The 11393-nt window shown below is 44.3% G+C and overlaps 1 non-coding gene across 1 annotated transcript; it reads right to left on the bottom strand.

The window, feature by feature from the left end:
- Positions 1-368: 368 nt before the first annotated feature.
- Positions 369-486, bottom strand: LOC118916479 (small nucleolar RNA SNORD22). Its single transcript, XR_005026404.1, has one exon. It is a non-coding gene; the product is annotated as a small nucleolar RNA SNORD22 (small nucleolar RNA).
- Between the last annotated feature and the right edge of the window lie 10907 nt (positions 487-11393).

The following is an 11393-nucleotide window of genomic DNA, read 5'->3' as shown; positions in this document are numbered from 1 at the left end:
AGCAACAAGCAGAAAAGTATGCCTGTTAAATCTGAACTTCAGATGAACAATTGTGTTTTCTTTGTATAAGTATGTCTCAAATATTGTGTGAAGCATACACTAAAAATTTGTTTATTTGATTCGACTTTTTTTTTGGAAGGTTTAGAAAAAACTATTTAGGAAGGCTGAAATGATTGTAGGGTAATTCAAACAGCTAGGCTGTGTAAAAAAAGACTTGAAAATTCTCTTTTGATATCCATGAGGAGTTGGATTTCATTATATACACCAGCTGTGAGTTCGGCCACCATGTTCTTCAGACCTGTAAAAAAATAAAAGATTTCTCAGCAAGTGGTTTATTTCCCCCTTTCCCATATTCAGCAGTCCTTGTGATCCCTCAGACAGTTCCTTCTGGAGCAAATGCCCCTCTTCTCCCACAGCCAGTCCCAGAGGGTTCACCTTCACAGATCTGATTCACCATTAACGAGGCATTCTCTATTTCATCTGGCAACCTCATTGGTTTTAAGGAGAATGACGTAAGTGGGTCAAATCAGAATCAGCCTGGGATTTTTACTGGAGCTCTGGGGGAAAAATGTCCTTTAAGAACATCTGTTGAGATGGGTAAGCTGGCAGGATATATGCTGCAACTGCTGGTGGTTGTCTTTGCTGCCATGTGGGGCCAGCTGCCTCAGGTGGGAGCTGGCACTGCGGAGAGCAGATGTGTTTCACTAGAGCAGCTGGACCCTGCTGTTGCTGAAGCTGGCTCTGGTTGCAGAGGTCAGGGCACCAAAGGCTGGCAGAGGGTCATCATTTTCTACTTTCCGAACCAGGGAACTGAAGCCAGCAGCACTAGAATGTGCCCACTGGGCATGGCTTCTGTTCAACTAAGAGTAGTGAATGGATATTGTGCAGCAAAGTCACCACTGTGTAACACTCACCTGTATTGTCTTCTAGCTGTTTTGCTCATATAAGCTCTTTGTTCCCTGCATTAGCTCTTCATCATATCAGGACTGCAGACAAGATCTGATACACTTGTGCTGGGAACTGTCAACTTGAATTTCAAATTTGCCTCTGCCTGGTTGAGTGGATTTAGTCACTGTGACCTCTACAAAGCTGTTTCTTGGTTTGAAATTAAGGACAGAACGTAATTCATTCAGGCTGCTATAACAAAATACTGGAGACTGAGTGGTTTATAAATGACAAGCACATTTCTCACAGTTTTGGAGGCTGGGAAGTCCAAGATCAAGGTGCCAGCAGATTTGGTGAGAGCCCACTTTCTGGTTCACAGATGAAGTGGTTTTTTTTTTTTGCTGTAATCTCACATGCCAGCAGGGTGAGCGGGCTCTGCGGGTCTCTTTTATAAGGACACTAAGCCCATTATAAAGGCTTCACCTCCATGCCTTAGTCACTTGTCAAAGCCCCCACCTCCAAATACTATCATCTTGGTATAGTAAATTTGGTCCATTTTGGTGGGGGTTGGATTTAAGCATATGTATTCTGGGGGGACATAGAATTCAATCTATAGCAGAGGTGCTTTCCCTATAGGATGAGGGCCAGAATTCCACGCAGAAAAGCATGTGAGAGCTGGTGTGGAGTAGGTACCCCACAGCGGTATTCCCTTTCCCCTTCTAAGAGAGAGAATGTTCTTAACTTATATGTAACTTATGATATAGCCTGAGGACAAGTATTGCCCAGCAGGGCCGTTCTGTCGTGGCCACGCCTCAGGTGATCCTTCATGTACACTTTGTGCTCTTCAAGCAGTTTCATATCTTCTCACTTCCTGTTTTGGACCAAAATCTCCTTTCTGTTTATTTTGGTCTTCTGCTCATTGTACTTTTAGGACAAGAGTTTGGCCTTGTATTGTTAAAATCTCTAAAAGGAAAGCATTTGAACCTTGGTTGCTATCTTTCCATATCATTTACCCAATTTTAATTATTTGGGTATTTGAGGTAAATTGACAAACCATTTTCCTTCTCTGTTCAAGTCAGTCATTTTTACTCGATTAAACTCACTCCTTTTAACTGAAATGAAAACAGCAAGGGAGACAGTGCTATTGGATAGCAACAATGCTATATTCCACTTGGAATTTTCCAGAACTTAAAAAGAGAGGCTTGGGATGTGTAATCAGGGGAAAGAGTTTAGAGTTGGAACCTGCTTTTTAGAGTTGCAGGACTCACGGAGATCATCTCTTCTCTGTCTTCGGAGCGTCTGATGAGTAAAGAGGCTGGGGGTTCACAGACCTCTGGGGCCGGGGGGCAGTCTTGCCCCAGTGAGCCGGTGACAGTCAGGACTGGAATCCAGACCTCCGCACTGCCTGAGTGTCGGCAAGCTGGCAGCGCATGCATCCCCAGGGATGTTTCACGGAGGTCTCGGTTGGGTTGTTGTGTTCTGAACCTCAGGGATGTCTGTGAAATGGAGGCGGTGTGTGTCTCCAGAGGGGAGGGAGGCCTTGGGGCAGAAGATTCTCTGTGAGTGTGCAGCAGGGGGCTGCAGTGTGGGAGGGCAGAGATGAACGTTAGACAGATGTTCACCAGGGCTGCGTTTGTCCTGCCCCAGCTGTGAGAAAACAAAGCTACAGATCCTCAGGGAATTGAGGGAGAAGATGACAGAGTCCCTTTCAGAGGGCTCGAGGTGGCACTGCCATCTCAGAGTCGGTTTTGCAGTGCCCTCCTCTGCCTGTCTTGTGCCCCTCTCCTCCCTGCTTTTTAATTTTGACAGACTTGTCAATAATGGAGGTCTCTCCCCTGGCCCTGGCCCCCCTTTGGCCCTGTCTGGCTCAGGTGGGAAGGAAAGAGCAGTAGCACACCCCGGGGTAAGGGCACAGGCACGTGAGAGTCAGCTGTGAGTTCGGCCACCTTTCTTAACCCAAGCCTCGGTTTCCTCATCTGCAGTTGGGCAGACACGTCTGCTTGATAGGACTCTTGTGAAGATGAAGCTCATAAATACATGAGATTGAACATATTTTCTGGAATATAATAGGGGCTCAGTCATGACTGTGTTATCACCCTGGTCAGGAAGGCTAGGGAGGAGTGCCATCTTGAGGATGCCCGGTGTGCAAGAGCGTTTAGATGCTGACAGTAGTGTTGGCAGCTGCCATGGGTGTGTATCAGGTTCCCCTGAGAGCCTTAGTTTAATTTACTTAATGGTCACAGCAGCCCTCTGGGGTAGGTAATATCTCCTTTTTACAGATGTGAATTCTGAGGCACAGAAAGGTTAAGCTACTGGCCCCAAGCCACACAGCTTGTAGTTCAGACATTGTATTCAAATCTTAGAGGTTCTTCTCTGAGGCTGGATGTGAAGGTTCACCCTGGGAAGGCAGATGGTGTCAAAGTGAGGGAGGCAGTGTTGCTGGGAAGAAAGGTGTGCATGTCCGGTCTTTGGACAGAGTTTTTACTTCAGTTTGGTTTGAATCCACTAAGGGAGCAGGATCAGCTACAGGTGAGTGGCAGGTGGAGCAGGAGGAGACCACAAATGTGGCATTCATGGGCTGAAAAGGACCCCTTCCAGCTGCATTTTGATCACAGCTGCATTGCCTTGTTTGGAAGCTTTTGAGGTCTGTCTTTCCTTATTGTTTCCTAAAGCCGTTATTCTATATTTAGTGCTTAAATGGCAAAATTTATCTCTCCTCCCAGCCAGTTACATAACCTGTTTCTTTAAATTTTCACATAGGGGTGAAAGTGCAATGAAATGAGGTAAACCTAGTATCACGAATTCAATGGAAAGGAAAACCTTCAGGACAGCTCACACAATAATCACCACCACCCCCTGACCAGAAAGGGAAAAAAAATTCTCCCTTATGTGTAACTGGCAAGATGCTTTGGCCAGCCTCAGATATGGTCCGATCATGCTCACTACTCCAGTCCCATTTTTGAGGTCTGCTTCATCCTGCCCCCAAAGAGGCAGGGGTTGAGCCGGTCTTGAGTCATGAGTCCAGGAGTTGAGTTAGTGCAGTTGGGTCAGTCATGTTTCCACATCCTTGGCAGGGAGACGCACTGAGGTTGAGAATCTGACGGAGCCACAGCAGATTCAGGATCTTGGTCTCTGATGTTCTGTCCTCCCTGTAGAAACTTACTTTTGAAGATCAGGCTAGCCCAGACAGCTCTGCCCTGCCCATGAAGCCTGTTCAGGCCTCAGGGACACTGCTTGCTTTAGCTGCTCTGCATACATAGAGGGCTGAGTTTAGAGGGGCCTTTAGGCCTGCACTGCATCAAAACCAGCCCTTTCCCGTGAACCTCTCTGTCCCTGGATTAGAACCTGGGTCTGATCCTGACTCTCCTTTTCTCATGGTGAGCCTATCTGAGGGCTTCTGTGATCTTTCCAGCTAGATGTCTTCCAAGTTCAGTGGAGTTTCCCATAAAGTTTCATGTCTGGGATTTTATTCTTTCCACTAAGAAAACCCCTTGGTCCCTATGGTACGCTCCCGTGTTCTTCACAGGTGAGACTATAATGAGCAACAGGAAGGACTTTATGTTCTAACCATATTTAGACAGGCTTGACCCCCTGACTCCCTTTGGCCAATGGACTATGAGTGGAAATGCAGTGTGCACCTCTTTTAAGCTCTTGTGCAAAGTTTTGCATACTTAATTTTCCTTCCCTTTCTTGACCATGGAAGCCCATATCAGACTGTGTTTTTTTGTCACGCCGGGGCCCTGAGTACCCACAGTGAGCAGAGCCATCTTGCTAACCCAAGATGTAAATGTAGTGTGGAACAAAAATAATCTTTGCTGTCTTTGAAGCCACAGAGAAATTCAGGTTACTTGTATTGCAGCATAGCTTAGCTGGTCCTGACTGATATGGTCCCTCTGTAATTGTCTGTGAGTCACTGGCCTCCCAGGTTTTGCTGCAACCTAATTAATCATACACACTTATCTTACATTTGTAGTACTCAGGAAAGCTACTCAAGCATTCAAAAAAAGGTCTGCCTGAGGGCAACTTTCTGTATCTACCTAGAAGCTTCTCTCTGTAAACAATTCAGATACACTTTACTAGCCTCCCACTCCTCGTGGCCATGTGAGAAACCACATAATGTATTTGTTGAGTTGTAAAGGATTTTAAGAGACAATAGCTATGCTAAGTTTTAAAATATATACTCTTAAAAAAAATGGACTGAGTGTGTTAATGTGCTACAGCAGTGACACAGCCTCTTCATTTTATTAAGAGAAGATAAATATATTCATCAAGTGACTCCTGGAAGGTAATTTATCATTGTTATGGACTTTTGCTTACTGCCTTTCCCTTTGTGAAGTAGAAACGCTGTCCTGCCTGTTAACTAGTTTATTCTGGTGAGCCATAAAGAGCATTGGATCATATTGTACCCATTTTATAGAAAAGAGATCCAGGGAAGATCTTGGCCATCTCTGGTCTGCCAGCCAAATCTGGTTCACCACCTGTTTAATTTTAAAGTCTTATTCAGACCCAGCCATGCCATTCATTTATGTATTGTCAGTGGCAGCTTTTGTGCTATAATGACAGAATTGAGTATTTTTAACAGACAGTATGGCCCACAGTGTCACTTATTTACTCTGGCCCTTTAAGGAAAAGTTTGCTGATCCCTCATGGAGAGCAAAAAGGGGTAAATGGCTTGTCTCAGGTCACAAAAGATTCCCAAGGCTTTATTTTACAATTCCCCATTTTTGGGGAGTGGTTTGTTCATTTTGTCCACCATCGCCTGCCTTCTTTCAGGTGCCATAAAGGAAACTGAGCTCTCACCCCACCTCCCACCCCAGTGGAGAAGTACATTTTGTGTAAAATGAAACTTCTGCTCCATAAAAATACAGGGGAGCTACAATATTATCAAGGCACATGGAAGCTGGAAACTCCATGAAAAGTGGGGAAATGATAATAATGTAGGTGAAGAATATACATCACATCCCCCTAGGTATCTTAGCTGCAAATGATAACTTTTGAGCATCTACAACACAGCTGGTCATGGTTTTGTGATTTTGAATTGTGGGGTTTTATTTTTCTTTTACTCTGGGGTACAATTATCCTCATGTAAGAAGAAATTCCAGATTTTGTAGAACGTGCCCCCCTCTACCATTTCTCAAGAAGCTCAAGGTCATCAGAAAATTAGAGATTTTCAGCTTTACAAATACCTACAATGAAACCACATGTATTTAGAGTTGAAGGTTAAGACATCAAACCTCAGGGAGTACCCTGGATTTTGAAAGTGACATGTGCCTCCCAGCCCTGCTTGGATTGCTTTCCAGAAGCATACTGGGGAACTCAATTCTAGTATATTTTATAGGTTCTTGCACAGGCAGAGGTTGCTTTATTTCACTGCATAAATAACAAAGATCTTCTGTACATTCCTTTATCTTCCCCTTTGAGCGACAAGAATTGTAGGAGTCCTGAGATTTGTGCACATCTCCTTGATATAAATGTGTACCAAAGATGGGAGAATAATAAGGGGTAACTTTTATAGACCTCTCTCATTAAAACTCACCTTCAAAAAACACTTCTGCTCCTTCCTTATAATCAAATGACACCTCATAACCACCTAACCATTTTTAATATTCCCTTGACTCCACTGAACTCCACCAGAGCTCAGACACTGTCTAGCTAGTCAGGAAAAAGAGTCTACCATCATATTTAAAAGCAGTTATTGGGACAGGTTTTACAGGCAGCAGGCTAGGACAATTCAGAAACAATTGCTTATGTGATAGTTGGAGGATTTGTCCCTGTCAAACAGTTAATATTGCTTTAATACATGAAGTAGGCTGTATAAGACGGCAATAATGAAAAATGTCAGGAAAGACAATATCAATTGTTATTCAACATCCACATTAAAGATTACTTTTTTGTCAGTAGCTTTCAGAAAATGTATTTTCCATCAGATCTGATTGCGTTCGTCTTTGAAGCGCTTCATCCTCCCGGTAGATTTAATGTGACATCTAGGCACTTTTTAGTCCCTGGGCCTCTGAGGCGATTCAGAGAGGCACAACAAGCCATCACAGGTTTATCCTCAAAGGCCGACACTGTCTGTCTGATTTATTGTAACTTTAAGAATCATCTCCAGCAAAGCATGAGCCCTGCTACCCATCCACAGTGTCAGACTTTTATCAATTCATTTGTATGCAGCCGGTACCCCTTGGAACCGAGAGCCCTATAGCCACTCATGGAAAATGCATTACCTGCGACTAATCCTTTTTATCTTTAAAGTCTGTATTTTTTATGTATAAGTCATTTTGGGTTATCATAAAATATACATAATTCTCCCTCCCCCCACCAAAAAAAAAGACAAAATGGAAAGGGAATATATAATAAGTTATGAGAGTGTGGTGTTCTTATCAGCAATGATTCTAAATAAACAGCTCTCTTTATGTAAACACCGAGGGATATAAAGTGGTGATTACTTTCAATGGGAAATAGGAATGCCTCCATTTTCTCCCCTCCTTTCAGGTTTCAAAGTGAAACAGTGAGATTAATCATTGAAAATGCGCTTGGGTGTGCTTCTTTTTTCCAGTGTGTTCATTTGGGGGGTGTGGGTGGGGGCGGGTGGTGGTGTTGGTGGAGTGGGGAGGGGCTGGAGGCAAATGGCTGGCTGTTTCATTTCGTAGGTTTCCCAAATTGCTTCTCTCCACAAACATTTTCCAAGCCATTTGTGAGTGGCCTTAATTAAGAGGACTAGAAATGTGTCTCCTGGAAGGATTAAAGTAAATCTCCATCACCAGCCCCAACCCAGTGTGGTTCCAGTGTCTGAACTTCAGTGGGTATTGAGATCCCTGTCCCCAGTGTCCTACCTGCTATCTGCTTGTCTAGTGTTGTTTTGTAATTGTTTCAGATAATTAAACTCTGTTCAGGTTGGAATCTTCACAAGCATGGAAAATTCTCTTCTACTTCAGAGAAATTGAAGTGCTTACAGAGCTCACGGTCTGGATCAGGGGTCAGCAAACTCTGGCCTGTAGGCCAGATCCTGCCCTGGCCTGTTTTTGTAAATAAAGGTTTATTGGAACTGCAGCCATGTTCACTTGTTTTTGAATTGTCTGTAGCTGCATTCACACTGCAACAGCTGAGTGAATGGTTCCAACAGACTATGGCTCATAAAGCCAAAGATGTTAACCATCAGGCCCTTTAGAGAACAGTTTGTTGACCCCTACCCTGGAACCATACCTGCAATTTAAAATTAATTAACTAAATAAGTTAATTGATCCACTCTAAGATTTACTTGGCCTATGAGTCAAAAGTCCTTTTGGGAATAGAGAAAATGGTCTTGAAGGAGGCATTGCAAACTGTTGACAAAAACTTCTGGATGGAGATTGAGACTCTGGATGAAGACTGAAGGGGGTGCTTTTTATTCTTTTACACTTCAGGTTTTTGTGAAACCATATGATAGACATTTCCAGAATCTGCCTGGTGTTTGGGGATGCTGTCTCTCTGGGCTACGCCCTGCTTAAATCTTTCTGCTGCAGTGGGCAATGGTTTTCAGGACATCAAAATATTATACCCAATCACAGGATTTATTGTCCTTTTTGTTTTTTATAAACTCAATGCCCAGCCACACTGAGCTCTTACTGGCTTTACTTTCAGTCTTCAGCCAAAGGTGGGGATTCCTTATGGGTTCAGACAATTGTAGACCCTTAAGTCGGCATTATTTAAAGAACAGAGAGGCAGACCAAAAGGGTGTGTTTGCAAACCACAGCTAAGCTCTCTGGGTTTTGCAGGAAGATTGTTAAAAAGGGGTAGGTGGCCCCTGGGGCAGGAATTATGGGCAAACCCTTCACCACTTTCAGGACTCTGGGGGCTTCATTTCTTCTCTAAGAAAAAGAGAAAGCAAAGAAGCAGGATCTTGAGATGAAGAGGAACTTTTAACCAGAAAATTTGCAGTTATTCCGTGTTCTCCATTAGTTCTACATGTATCCGTTTCGGGAAAGAAACTTAGGCATCTTGTTGGAACTTGCTTAAAAACTGTGGGCTGAGTCTATTAGCATTCTGTTTTCCAAAAGAAAGAATCATTTCAAGGTAATGTCAGGAGACGTTAAGATTTTATGAGGGTTTCCTGTAGCACTCCTAGGCATCACTTTGGTGATGAAAAATGAGTCAGGAGATTTATTCTCATAGATGTTGCTGACACATTAGCAATTTTATAAACTCATATTGCACAGAGTCTGAACTCCTTAGTGTGATGTAGAAACCCCTTTAAGCCCTCGTCTGTGCTCTTTTTCTGCCCCTTGGTCACATGGAGCCATTTGACATTCTCTAACCTTGGCCTTCTGTGTTGGTTCTCCCACCTAGAAGGTCCTGGCCCCCTGCCTCACTCTCCTGGAAACTCCAACTCCTCTCTCGTGATTAGGTGCCATTGTCCCCCCTTCCACAAATGCTCCCAAGATCTCTCCCCAGTCCTTACCCACAACCTCACTGTACTTGCCCACAGCATTTGGAAATATTCTAGTGTATATTTCAAATTGTGTGACCACTTTATTTATGAGATCCTTGAGGGTGGGGACTGGGGCATAACTGGTCCATGCATGTTCAATACCTTGGATGGTGATTTGCATATGTAGGTGCTCAATAGATGCTTGCTGAAAAATAAAAAGCAGGACTATCATTTTAGAACAGAAAGAAAACTTAGAGACCATCTAAACTCCTTATTTTGTAGATGGAGTCTGAGGTATAAAGGAATCAGAGGTTGTTTACAATGTGTCCTGCTTTTGGACGCCTCCAGGGCTTCAGCCATTGCATTGCGTTGTCTCCAGTGCTGTGGCTGACTTCTGCAGAGCGGGCTGCAAAAACAAGGAAAGGAGGGGAAAGCTCTGGAAAAGTTTCTTACTTGCCCTCACATGTGCTCACAGGAAGGAAAAGCTAGAACAACAAAGGACAGCAACTTACTAGTGTTACTCTAGCCCAGGAGGACTTGACTTTCCCTATGTAACAGAGCAGCTAGCACCACTTAGGGGAGAGGCTGTGAGAAACCTTTTCTCCTTCCCTTTCCCTGTTCTTACTTGTCAGGATGGGGTGGGGACCCCAGTGGGAAGCAGATGCTGGGGTCTCCGGTGTTCTCCATTTCAGAGCGCTCCTTTGACTAGCTTTCCCTTGGTTTACCATCTGGCTAAGATTAGGTGATGGAAGGGAATCAAATCTGGGGTCTGGGGAGGAGAAGATGACGTCCCTGCAGCAAAGGGACAGGCAGGCATAAATGAAGATTCTGCCATAGGTGCCATCATTTGTCCTGAGGTCAGCAGGTGACAGAGAAGCATAAGGTTTCAGGGATATTCAGAGGAAGTACATACTCTCCCCGCTCTCCCCAGCCCCGCTTCCATTGCATGTGTATGTGACACAGTCTCGTCCTTTTGGTGGATAAAAACCTCTAGGCTCCGTGTTCTCTGGTGAAACACACATCGCCCTGGGTTGGGTGTGCCTTTCCAGCCAGCTGTGAGGCTCTGGTAACTTCAGCCTGAGGGCGGGCCGCTGCAGGAGTACGACCAGGTGTGAGCTGGATGGCGAGGGTGGAGGCCCAGGGAGGCAAAGACAGCGGCCCAAGGTTAGGGAGATGAAGGATGGTGCTGGAGAGGCTTCGCTCAGCCTTGTGGCACCTGGCACCTTATTACCTTGTATAAATGTCATCCTCCTGGATTTGTGCAGGGCAAAAGGGGAGATTCATTAATAAAGGAAAATTAGACACAGCTGATTAAAATCAGCTGCTGGGGCTACTTCTCCAAGGCTGTTTTTGAGGATCTCCAGCATCCGGCAGGACCCAGACCACATTCATGGAAGAAAACAGGAGATCTGGTGAAACCCTGGGCTTGGTGACCCAAGGTCTAGTCCCAGTGTTCTCCCAACCAGCTCCCGAGACTTGACCAGGCCACTTCCCCATTCTGTGCCTCAGTTTCCTTATCTGTAGAAAGAAAAAGTTGGGCTAGATGGTTTCTGAAGTTCTTTCCAGTTCTAAAAAGTTTAGGACTCTATGACTTGTGCTAAGATTTTACAGGAATCAGATCAAGTATTATTATTTGGGGGACTTTAGGGCAGTATTTATTATAGGTGTATGAAATAAATTCCTTACTCCAGTTTTTGTGCCTGAATGGATGGGTGCCATTATTTATCTGCAAAAAAGGCAATCAAACTCTTCAGCAAATTTCTCAAGAGCAGATTTTTATTTCCCTTGCTATGGCTCTTAAATGCTACCCTTGTTACATCTGAGTGCTAATTACTAGAGATTAATTAGTCAGCATGAAAGTACTTCAGCCCCCCAATTACTGAACTATACTTGATATGTGTTACCTGCAGGCTCTCTGCAGTGATCCCGGGAGGTGACACTCTTCGAAGGCCATAGGCAAGCCTTCTGACAATTCTCTAGTCACGTTCTCAGAAGACCAGCTGTCAAAGGCAGGCATCCTGAAAATAATTAAATGAAAAACATATCTAACTCCAAAAATGCAGGTAGCCTGCCTACTGATCCCACGGGTCAGGCTATTTTC

Source organism: Manis pentadactyla, chromosome 3 (assembly GCF_030020395.1).
Source record: "Manis pentadactyla isolate mManPen7 chromosome 3, mManPen7.hap1, whole genome shotgun sequence".
NCBI lineage: Eukaryota > Metazoa > Chordata > Mammalia > Pholidota > Manidae > Manis > Manis pentadactyla.
This window is presented reverse-complemented; position numbering and strand designations above follow the sequence as displayed.